Source organism: Rattus rattus, chromosome 1 (assembly GCF_011064425.1).
Source record: "Rattus rattus isolate New Zealand chromosome 1, Rrattus_CSIRO_v1, whole genome shotgun sequence".
In the NCBI taxonomy this organism is placed as follows: Eukaryota; Metazoa; Chordata; class Mammalia; order Rodentia; family Muridae; genus Rattus; species Rattus rattus.
Genome location: NC_046154.1, coordinates 156,451,026 through 156,464,003, shown reverse-complemented (window position 1 = coordinate 156,464,003; position 12,978 = coordinate 156,451,026).

Genomic DNA, 12,978 nt, shown 5'->3' with positions numbered 1-12,978 from the left:
GGATTGCAGACTGGTACAACCATTCTGGAAATCAGTCTGGAGGTTCCTCAGAAAATTGGACATTGAACTACCTGAGGACCCAGCTATACCTCTCTTGGGCATATACCCAAAAGATGCCCCAACATATAATAAAGACACATGCTCCACTATGTTCATAGTAGCCTTATTTATAATAGCCAGAAGCTGGAAAGAACCCAGATGTCCTTCAACAGAGGAATGGATACAGAAAATGTGGCACATCTACACAATGGAATATTACTCAGCTATCCAAAACAATGACTCTATGAAATTCATAGGCAAATGGAGGGAACTGGAAAATATCATCCTGAGTGAGGTAACCCAATCACAGAAAAACACACATGGTATGCACTCATTGATAAGTGGATACTAGCCCAAATGCTTGAATTACCCTAGATGCACAGAACACATGAAACACAAGACGGATGACCAATATGCAAATGCTTCACTCCTTCTTTAAAAGGGGAACAAGAATACCCTTGGTAGGGAATAGGGAGGCAAAGATTAAAACAGAGGCAAAAGGAATACCCATTCAGAGCCTGCCCCACATGTGGCCCATACATATAGAGCCAGCAAACTAGATAAGATGGATGAAGCAAAGAAGTTCAGGCCGACAGGAACTGGATGTAGATCTCTCCTGATCTCACCCATAATACAGCAAATACATAGGCAAATGCCAGCAGCAAACCACTGAACTGAGAACGGGACCCCTGTTGAAGGAATCAGAGAAAGGACTGAAAGAGCTTGAAGGGGCTCGCGACCCCATATGTACAACAATGCCAAGCCACCAGAGCTTCCAGGGACTAAGCCACTACACAAAGACTACATGGACTGACCCTGGGCTCCAACCTCATAGGTAGCAATGAATAGCCTAGTAAGAGCACCAGTGGAAGGTCCTGCCAAGACTGAACCCTCAGTGAACATGATTGTTGGGGGGAGGGTGCTACGGGGTGAGGATGGGGAGGGGAACACCCATAGAGAAGGCGAGGGGGAGGGGTTAGGGGGATGTTGGCCCAGAAACGGAGAAAGGGAATAACAATCGAAATGTAAATAAGAAATACCCAAGTTAATAAAGATGAAAAGAAAGGATTTTTATGTTTGAATTTTTTTTATTTTTAGTAAAGAATATTTTTTGGTGGTGGTGGTGGTGGTGGTGTTGTTGTTGTTGTTGTTGCTGTTGTTGTTGTTGTTGTAGTTGTTGTTAGAGATAACCCATCCTGGCCTCTAACCTATGATCCCCTGCCTGAGCATCTGGAATGCTAAGATTGTAGTCATGTCACAGAATCCCGTTTATTTACTGACATGGAAAGAAGTTTGGGATACATTTCTAGATGATGAATACATTAAATTTTCAATATAAATTTTTTTCTGGTAGAGAGAGATACATACAAACCATGGTAGACTGACGGGGGTAAGTTTGAAGAATTACTCATGTTTTTATTGGTTTTTGTGGCTCAGTGGTTAAGAGCACCGGCTGTTCTTCCAGAGTTCGTGAGTTCAATTCCCAGCAACCATATGGTGGCTCACAGTCATCAATAACAGAATTTGATGTCCTCTTCTGACACTTAGGTGTACTGCAGATAGAGCACTTATGCACATAAGTACATAGGTAAATCTTGTCTTATTTATTTTATGTGTATGAGTGTTTTACCTGCATGTATGTCTGTGCACCATGTATGTGCATGATGCCCTCAGGGATCAGAAGAGGGTGTTGGAGTCATTACAACTGGAGTTATGGAAGGTTGCAAACCTCTATGTGGTGCTGGGAACCAAACTCAGTAGCCTTGCTGATGTTCACCATGGCTTGGGAAGATGTCCACAAGCAAACCCCAGAGTGGCCCGTGCTCCTCTTGTCTAGCTTTGTGATGTTTGACATTTCTGTAACGGCCAATTAAAATCAGTTACAGGTAAAAAAAAAAAAAAACAAAAAAACAAAAAACAAAACCAAGGGATAGATCCTGAAAACTCAGTGGAAAAGGAAAGTGTAGCCAAGTGTGGTGGTGCTGAAAGAATAAAAAATGCAGCTAAGAAGTCAGAAGTTTAAAAAAGCCCCCAAATACCTCAAATTCCAGACCCTGCCCTCTACCTGTACTAGCTGACCATAAAGTTAGATTAAAATCTTAGAGAATAATCTTGAGAAACAGGAAGCTCCTCCTTGTGATTTTTCATTAGTATTCTCGACACTTTCCAATGACACCATCCCTGCCTCCTCGGGTTGTGGTTTCTCCCTTTAAATACCCTTTCTCCCAGCCTTTCGGGGTCGAACTCCACTGCCCCTGCGTGGGATATGAGTCTCAACCCCAGTGTACTGGTTCCTATCAATAAACCTCATGTTTATTACAGCAAGGACGGTCTCACATGAGTTCTTGGGGGATCGCATCATCCTGAGACTTGAGTGAGGGTCTCCCCGCTCCAGGGGTCTTTCATTTGGGGGCTTGTCCGGGATGAGCGACCACCCTCGTCTCCGAAGACCCACTTGGAGGTGAGATAGCATCTGTGTCTTTGTTTGTGTCCTTATGTTTTGTGCCGGCTAAACTCTGGGTCTGTATTTGCTACTCTGGGTCTGTATTTGCTACTCTGGGTCTGTATTTGTTCGCAGGTTCTGGAGTTCTGGTTTTGCAGTCGCTCCAGTCTCGGGCTGAGAAGGGAGGCTCGTGTTTCAGGACAGACGCAAGTGTGAGCGGTAGACGTGCCAGGAGCTCACCGATTGTGCTGCCCTGGGAGACGTCCCAGGAGGTCTGGGGGAACCCCAGGGACGCCTGGGAGATTCCCGTCTGGGTGCCGGTGAGGATTCAGTGATTCTCCTGGACTGGAGAAGAGACCCGTCCTACCAGCCATCTGGGTGCTGGTGAGGATTCGGTGATTCTCCTGGATTGGAGAAGAGACCCATCCTCTCAGCTGTCTGTATTTCTAGAGTAGTCTTTGTCTGTGTGTTTTAGGTCTTTGTTTTGTGTTACTTGTGACTTTGACGATGGGACTCCTGAGTTTGACTTTAGACCACTGGACTGCTAGAGCAAACAATTTGTACCGTGACAGACTTTTTGCTCCTTGGAGTGGCCAGCGTTTGACATTGGCTGGCCTTCAGAAGGCACCTTTGACTTAACCATTATTTTTGATCTGCTGTCATTCATCTGTCTGTGGTTGAGAAGGAAGAGTGATGTGGAATCCGCTCTCCTTCATCTGTCGTTGTAAGCTCCCTTCTAAATTAGTTCAGTTTTGTGGTGATCTTATGGTGGTTGCTTGTTTTTTTGTTTTTTAAAGCACTTCTATTTTTGTCTGTTAATCTTTTTGATTGTCTTTCTGTGTGACTGAATGCTATTTGTCCTGTTCAGTGGACCTCTATTTTCTGGACTCTTGTTTTCTTGCCATCCCACTTGAGATGCTTGTTAGTAGCTGTTACAGGAGATACAGAATCCTACTGGAGGCCAGAAAAAATGTTCCAGACACAGATGGAAGGCCCTCACTTCTGCCTGTTGACTTCAATATGCCTGAAGGTAGGGAGCGCCAGGTCTACCATCAGACTCCAATGGTGGGTCTCTGAGGGGCTGAAAAAACGCCCCACCAATTTGGCTAAAGTAAGGAAAAGATATGAAGAAAAAGTTGCAGAAACTTGAAGGGTTAAGTTAAGTCGCTGAGAGAGTTATTGTAAGTTGCAGAGAAAATAAGGTTGATGTATGGTTCAGGGTCTGTGCACAAAAGTGAACAGCAACTAATAGCTGTAGAAGAAGATGCAGACAGAGAGACTGAAAAAAGAAAGAAAGAAGACAAAAAGAGCAGAAAGCTAGGGAAGAAAAGAGACAAAAAGAAGAGGAAGCTAGAGAGATAAAGAGAGATAAAAGACAAGAGAGGAACATATACTGGCCACAGTAGTTAGGGAACCTAGGAAGACAGTACCTGGCAACAGAAGAGAATTCCTGGCTAAAGATCAGTGTGCCTAATGCAAAGAAAAAGGGCACTGGGACTGCCCCAGAAAGAACAAGAGGGGCCACTGGAGAGCCTCTCGGTCCTAGAGTGCTGGCTATGCGCAGAGATAGAAGGGAAGTCCGCCCAGTTGTTTTGTGGATACAGGGACCCAACACTCTGTGCTCCTATGCCCCAGTGGGCCAGTATCCAAAGACCTTGGGTACAGGGGGCTACTGGCAACAAACAATACTTATGGACTACCCGAAGAACAGTGGACCTTGGCGTGGGCCAGGTAACCCACTAGTTCATGGTCATCCCTGACTGCCCCTATCCCTTGCTCATGAGAAATTTGCTGTCCAGAATGGCTTGTGTGGGCTGAAATGGCTGGGTGAGGCCATGTGTATGCATATCTGCAGACTGTGTATGTGGAGCTTAAGACCTGTCTCAATGCACCAGTACCTGATGCTGGGAGATGTGTGGCTTAGTGCAGTTCTGCCTGGAACACATCACTCCTGCCAGCCGGGCACTAACAATTATCACCCAATCCAGGACTTAAACTGTGATAGAGTGGCTGATGTTTTGCCTCTGAATAGAACGTCCCAAAAGATGGGACCACTGGTCAGCTGCCATGGACTAGATTCTCCACCGGTTGGAGGCAATCTGGTCACCTTGCTGCCCAGTCCTGACCTGGAGCCACCATAGCACGAGTGTCAAGTACTGGCAGAAGCCCATGGGTGGAGGGAAGACCTCTGCGACTGGCTGATTGACCCCTGCTGAAAGTCAAGACTACCTTGTCCACAGACGGGAACAGTTCTCTTGATGAAGGTCAGAGATAAGTGCATGCTGCAATGAAGGACAACATAAATGTCATCTGGGATGGACAAACCTCTACCCCCCAGCACATCAGCGCCACAGATGCCTTTACCATCTCTTGGATGCCCTGATGAAGCCAGCAACTGTGAGTGTTATTCATTGCCCAGGACATCAGGAAGGAAGAGATTCAGTGGCATGGGGCAGTAACAAAGCAGATAAAGTGGCTCGAGAAATGGCTATGCAGGAGCCTATCCTGGTTACAGGCCTGCAAGAGACAGCCACTGGGAACTGGGATTGGACTAAGGGATGGCCTCACTTAGAATGTACAACAGAAGAAAAGGCCCAAATTGCTTAAACGAAAAAAAAGACAATGGCACACTTGAGGGAAAAGTATATTCCTCAGAGAACAAACAAAAGACTCACTTTGCCAAATACAGAAATGGACTCACTTAGATAAGAAGCTTGTCCTAGTAGTTAAGGTGTATGTAATAGACTTTAAGATTCTAGCCAGAGAGGCAGTAAAAAAATAAGGTATGTCAGTAAGTGAATGCTTAGCAAGCAAACAGGGCAAAGAGACCTAGGGAGTTCAGTGGGAAGTCAAAGTTAACATCACTGAGATAAAACCAGGAGTGCTTTTAGATACCTTTTTAGGAATAGATAGAAGCTTTTCCTCACCAAGCAAAGAGACGGCCTCGGTAGTCATCAAGAAGATACTGGAAGAAATCTTCCCCAGGTCTGGAGTGCCCAAGGTAATCTGGCCAGACAATGGCCCTACTTTCATTGCCAAGGTAAGCCAGGGTGTGGCCAAGTATTTAGAGGTTGATTGGAAATTACATTGTATCTATAGACCTCAAAGTTCAGGACAGGTAGAGTAAATAAATAAAACTCTAAAAGAGACTCTGACCAAATTTACCATGGAGACTGGCGCAGACTGGGTGGTACTCCTTCCCTCTTACTCTCTTCAGAGCAAGAAATACCCCTTCCATATTCAGCCTTACCTACTTTAAGATCTTATATGGGGCCTCAGCTCCTCTGACTGTATTAGATGATGTTACTGAACCAACATGTCATAGTAATAATGATTTGTATGCCAGGCTAAAAGACCTACAGGTGATACAGAAAGAAATCTGCTCACAGATGGCAGCAGCCTATGCCCCAGGGACCTCCGAGACATCTCATCAGTTCCAGGTCAGAGACTGCAGCTACATACAACAACACGGAGCCCAGACACTCGATCCTCACTGGAAAGGACCGTACCTGGTGCTGCTGACCATCCTGACAGCCATCAAGTCTCAGCCCTCACCAGCCGAGTACTAGCTGTTGGGGCTGAGAGCTGGGACCTAGAGGGACACTCAGATCTTCAAAAAGCTCCCTAGACTTGCACATCAGATAAGTGAATACATCAGAGACGTAACTTGGAGGTTGCTATAATGCTCATTTCAGGAGTGTGCTTTAGAAACAAGAATTTCATGTTTGCCCTGGGTTCCCTCGGGATAGGTGTGGGGATAGGCTTGATTTCTGTTGCAAATGATGTAACATTGCATATGTTAGTACTCCTAACACTTCTTGGGACTGTGCCTCAGGGATCACAATCTGTATAAATTTAAAAGTTCTAAAATAGTCATGACCTTGGTGTATAGGTTCAGATAGTGTCCAGATTGGAATCCTGATGCTAAAGACTTAGTAAGACACAAAAGAGAGTTGAGAATTACTTAGGGCTATCTTAGGCACAAGGGCAGCACACGGACATCTGCTGTTGCCCTGCAATGCAAGGCTTATAGAAAATTCAGAACTGCCATTGACTCAGATATAAAAAGAGTGAAAAAGACTTTTTAGCTGACCTCCAAGAATACCTAACCTCCCTCTCAGAGGTAGTCCTTCAGAATAGGAGAAGATTAGACCTGATATTCCTTAAAGAAGGAGTCTGTGTGCTACACTTAAAGAAGAATGTTGCTTCTATGTAGACCATTCAGGAGTAATTAAAGACTCCATGAATAAACTTAGAGAAAGGTTAGACAAAAGACAGAGAGACAGAGAAGCGCATCAGGGATGGTTCAAGAGCTGGTTTAGTAGATCTCCTTGGATGACTACTCTGATATCTTCCTTTATGGGACCCTTCTAGTTTTGCTTCTGCTTCTGATTATAGGTCCGTGTGTGTTAAAGAAACTAGTTACCTTTATTAGAGAAAGAGTGAGTACTGTTCAGATTTTGATGTTATGCCAACAGTATCATGCTTTAGGAGGACAAGAAAGTAAATATTATAAAGATACTAAAATTTAGTTCTATGATTAGAACTAGCCACTAGAAGAAGTAGGGAATGAAAGAATAAAAAAATGCAGCTAAGAAGTCAGAAGTTTAAAAAAGCCCCAAATACCTCAAATTCCAGACCCTGCCCTCTACCTGTACTAGCTGACCATAAAGTTAGATTAAAACTTAGAGAATAATCTTGAGAAACAGGAAGCTCCTCCCAGGAACTGATGGATCATAAAGTTTAACAATCTTGAGAAACAGGAAGCTCCTCCTTGTGATTTTTCATTAGTATTCTCGACACTTTCCAATGACAACATCCCTGCCCCCTCGGGTTGTGGTTTCTCCCTTTAAATACCTCTTCTCCCAGCCTTTGGGGGTCGAACTCCACTGCCCCTGAGTGGGATATGAGTCTCGACCCCAGTGCACTGGTTCCTATCAATAAACCTCATGTTTATTACAGCAAGGACGGTCTCACGTGAGTTCTTGGGGGGTCGCATCATCCTGAGACTTGAGTGAGGGTCTCCCCGCTCCGGGGGTCTTTCAGTGCATGCCTTTGATCCCATCACTCAAGAGAACAGGTGGCTAGATCTCTGAGGTTCGAGGCCATCCTAGCCTGATCTACATAGAAACTTCCAGGATAGACAAGGATTACATAGTAAGACCCTGTCTCAAAAAATAGGGATGATTTGTTCAGGTCTATTTTGCTACAGTGGTTGGAGGTCCCTGAAAAAACCCCGAAAAATTCTGGTGCAGCACATTTGAAAGAACAGATGAAACCATGTCACTCCCACAGAGTGACCCTCGGAGCACCTTCTCATTCTCCTCCCTGAGCTGTGTATGACAAAAGATGGCAGAGGAAAAAATTCAAACACATCCCGCCCGAGGACTTCCAACTCCACAGTGGGACTGGAGTCAGAAAGAGAAAGCCGGGCTAGAGAGATGGCTCAGCGGTTAAGAGCACCCGACTGCTCTTCCAGAGGTCCTGAGTTCAATTCCCAGCAACCACATGGTGGCTCACAACCATCATGCCCTCTTCTGGTGTGCCTGAAGACAGAGACAGTGAACTCACATAGATAAAATAAATAAAATCTTTAAAAAAAATAAAAATAAAAATAAAAAAAGAGAAAGCCTCATTTTGGTCTTTAATTATTATGCAGCGAACTAAGACTAATACCCCATCGTGTATAAGGCATGGGCACACAGCTAACTTGTCTCACGAAAGCCCACTGTGAGGATGAGGAATCAAGGTGGTGGAGATGAAGGTCGGTGCCTGAGGTCACACAGATTAACTTCATCCATCTGTCCCCAAAGTCAGTGTGAGTGAAATTTGTAAACCCAGCCTCTAAATCTGGTGTTTAGCCTTACATGCTCTGTACTGAAGTAAAATGCCTCAGAGACATCTGCTCTACTGCATCATCTTAAAGAAGAGGGCAGACATATGGACAAACAAGGGTCATGTTTATCCTCAGTCTGCAGTGGGAGGGGACTAAGTAGGCCTACTGCAGTAGGGCTGGAACTAAGTCTCTAGGTTTCTGGGCTAATGCCCTCTGTAGGCTTCCATTCCTCCTACTCACCTATTATAATTCTGTGTGTAGATGTGTGTCAGTGTGCAAATAATGAAACACAAGCATGCATGTGCGCTTGCATGCATGTGTCTTTGCTAGGACATTCCTTAACTACACAGCTAAGACTGGTAATGCCTGTCATGTATGGGACACAGGCACATAGCCTAAATCACCTCGAGCAAGTCTACTGCAATGCAAATACACCCAGTGTGTCAGAGCCTCCTGGGTCCCCTGCAGTGTTTCACCCACCTTGTCAGACCCTTCTGAGTCCCTTGCAGGGTGTGACCCCTGCTGAGCCCTGCTGATGCATGTGGAAGCCTTTTGTTCCTAACAAAGGAACAGCCTGGCCCGGACACACCTGGTTGATGGTCAATTCGTTCCTGCCTTTTGTCTTTTCCCAGCCTTTTGTTTTTGAGATTTAGGCTGGTCCTCCTGGATTTTTCCCCAGTAAATTTGGGGCACGAATTCGGTCTTTTGTTACCGAGGCCTTTAGCCAGGGGGAGGGGGGGTCCCACTGTGCTTCCCAGATTTTTCCACCTGGTCAACTTGGTGTATATATTCGGTGAATAAAGCTACAGAATGGCCTTTTCTTGCTTAACACGAATAACCCGTGTGTGTGTGTGTGTGTGTGTGTGTGTGTGTGTGTGTGTGTGTGTGTGTGTGTGTTGAAAGAAAAAAAAAATGCAGCTAATATATTTTATTTCATTTTAACAAGTTTTAAGTTAGTTAATAACTTTACATCCATTCACATTTTCATGGATGATATTTGGATGGAGAGATACACACCTACTACTTGAAAATATTAAGTAGTTCTTTTAATATTTAAAATGTTTGAGTATTAATAATTGGATTGCTGTATTTTAAGGGTGGTGACTAGTAGTCTACGGACAATGACTTGCCATAATAATTTAACTATGAGGGAAGTTTGTAAAAAGACCAATATTCTCACATACTAAAATTTGGAGAAAACACATGCTATATCTGTAATTTTGGTATATAGCAATTGTTAATAGAATGTGTCTGTGAGTAATTCTAAGAATTGAAATATAGTAAAATAGCAAAATCAAAAAAAAAAATGCAGCTAAGAAGTCAGAAGTATAAAAAAGCCCCAAATACCTCATATTCCAGACCCTGCCCTCTACCTGTACTAACTGATCATAAAGTTAGATTAAAACTTAGAGAATAATCTTGAGAAATAGGAAGCTCCTCCCAGGAACTGATGGATCATAAAGTTTTACAATCTTGAGAAACAGGAAGCTCCTCCTTGTGATTTTTCATTAGTATTCTCGACACTTTCCAATGACACCATCCCTGCCTCCTCGGGTTGTGGTTTCTCCCTTTAAATACCCTTTCTCCCAGCCTTTCGGGGTCGAACTCCACTGCCCCTGAGTGGGATATGAGTCTCAACCCCAGTGTACTGGTTCCTATCAATAAACCTCATGTTTATTACAGCAAGGACGGTCTCACGTGAGTTCTTGGGGGGTCGAATCATCCTGAGACTTGAGTGAGGGTCTCCTCGCTCCGGGGGTCTTTCATTTGGGGGCTCGTCCGGGATGAACGACCACCCTCATCTCGAGAGACCTACTTGGAGGTGAGATAGCATCTGTGTCTTTGTCTGTGTCCTTGTGTTTTGTGCCGGCTAAACTCTGGGTCTGTATTTGCTACTCTGGGTCTTTATTTGCTAATCTGGGTCTGTATTTGCTCTCGAGTTCTGTGTGTGTGTACGTGTGTGTGTGTGTGTGTGTGTGTGTGTGTGTGTGTGTGTGTTCTTTAATCCTGATTCTCGGTGCCATGTTGGTGCGGGCATCGACACCTGTGTGCTGATTAGGAAGCTGGGAAGATAGAGATGACCTTGTCTGAAGTCAGACAGCCTCACAGGAAGCCCCGAGAAATTCCCACCAGAAACACTAGCCTCTCTAGCCAGTCCCAGTCCTATCGAAGAATGTGAGGTTGGAGACCAGGATCAAAAAGTTTATGAGTGAGGGGGAGTGAGTGGTACTGGGACCCCAAGAGTCTGAGAGTGCTTCATCCAGTACAGGATCACTGGAACATACTCTCTAATGTCCAAGATCAGAGGGTCACATGAACCCCCTACCCCCAGAGACTCAGGCATCATACAAATGAGCAGAGTTCAAGCCACAAGCTCCTGCAGGACAGAGGCCTCAGGCACAGGACTCACTGCTCCACATGAGATTGTGTTGGAGAACCGAAGAGGACACAGCAATGGCTACACGAGGAGAGAGGAGAGCATTTATGACTTGAGTTAAAGTCGAAGCCTGGGTTTCCAACAAGCTAGGCTGAGCCACCCATCCTCTGTAGGCCAATTAGGCAGACCAGTAATAGAGAAAATCCAAAAAGGAAACCAGTATGATCACACTGGGGAGAGGAACAAGGAGATGAAGTCTGTCATGGAGACTCTGAGGTGAGGGTTAAGTAGAAGGCGAGGGGATGTGCAACCAAACAGTCCTGATTGAGGTGTGCTCCCTCCACCAGCAGGGCCTCAGCCCCACGCTTACAGGGTGTCCTAAGCAGTGTCAGAACTGCCTTGAATATCTGGGAGACAAGCGCCCCCCACCCCCACCCCACCCCCGCCTGGTACCAGGTCTCTGCCTTTTCCTTGATTCATCATGAGATTACTGGGGGAAAAGTCAACCTGAGGGAATCACCGTTTTAATAGTTCAGTAGCCGTAAGGGAGGGACACCAGAACCTCAGTGTTTACACTAGGCAAGACTTAGGCAACGCTTTCCTGATGCCCCCAAGGCAAGCATTCCCTGAGTGCCAGAGAACAAGAGCAGGATGTGAGGAAGCACAGCTCGGGGGCCCCAGGCGCTACAGGGTTTACTCATTCACAAGAGATTTACTCTCCCTCAACTGGGACCTTTCCACACACGTACTCTGTGTGGAATGTGAACGGGTGCAGGGACATGGCGGGAGTTGCGGAGCAGTAACTGGAGAGCAATACGAAAACAGATGGGACCAGCAGCGATTGACCAACATCACAGAGGTGAGAAATGAACATGACGTCAGCCACAGCTCAGTTCCTGATACAGTGGGGCTGTGTGTGATGTCAGCCACCCCTGGTGCAGAGTCCAAAATGCTGATGAACATAAGGTTGCTGCCTGAAAAGAATTGGTGCCACTTTTGAGGAGACATGGGTGTGCCTGCGTACAAAATCGTGGCCTGGGATTTTTCTAATCCTTCCACAGCAAGAACAAGGGTGGATTTGAGTCAGTCCCACTTGCATATGTAGGAACATCTGTGAGAATCTGTGCCTCTGCTTAGTAGCTGAGTTGGTGCCCTAGAGAAGTCCTGTAGAATTCAGAGCCATTGTTTAAAGGATTCTGTTCCAATATTTAAATATTTTTGTGTTTTCATGGAGCTGGCCATAAGCTGAAGAAATAACAGCAAAGGTCAACCGTCTTCAGTCTTGTCTCAAGCTCTACAAAGGTGACCAAGACTTAGTTTAAGGTCAGTTTTAGAACAAGTCCCTCTAACTAGACTGGCTGTTTTGTATCTGTCTTAGGACAACTTTATGAGTAAGCTGCTTTAATTTCCAAAAGTTGTGTAAGATTTTATTCTTGTGATTGTGCTAGAGCAGTGGTTCTCAACCTTCCTAAGTCTATGACTTTTAATATCGTTCCTCATGCTGTGCTGACCCCCAACCATAAATTATTCTCATTGCTACTTTATAACTATGATTCCACTACTGTTATGAATCATAATGTAAATATTTTTGGAGATAGGTATGTATGTATGTATGTATGTATATATGTATGTATGTATTCCTTTACAAACGTGTTCATACATATTGTCATTGAGGCATATATATAATTCAAAGCAGGCTTCGTTTCATTGGTACACTAAAGAAAACTTGTTTAAAATTATCTGACTTTTGGCCCTGGGTTCGGTCCCCAGCTCCGAAAAAAAGAAAAGAAAAAAAAATTATCTGACTTTCACAACTTGATTTGGGATTGCTTTATACGCATCCACAACTTCCTACAAGAAACGAGTTAGTGATGAGATGTGACCCTTTTGACAGAAAGCAGATCTCTGATTTTATTAGGACAGGGAAGGGGCACAAGGGATTGTGGGGGTTACATATTGATTATGGCTACATGACTATGCATTTGTCAAACTTTATACTGTTAAGTGACAATTTTACTGCACTTAAGTTCATACTTCAGTAAACGTGATTCAAAAGCTGAAACTTTCCTTACAATGAACTCAAGGGTCTAAAATAGTGCTGTGTGTTGGACTTTTCCCAAGAGATCATAAAACACACACACACACACACACACACACACACACACACACACACACACACACACACACCTGGAAAAGCCGTTGACCCTGGGTCCTGCCTCTCCTGGGCTGAGGTCGGCTGGCTTGTTTGTTTTTTGTCTGTTTTTGTTTTTAATGAAAATGATG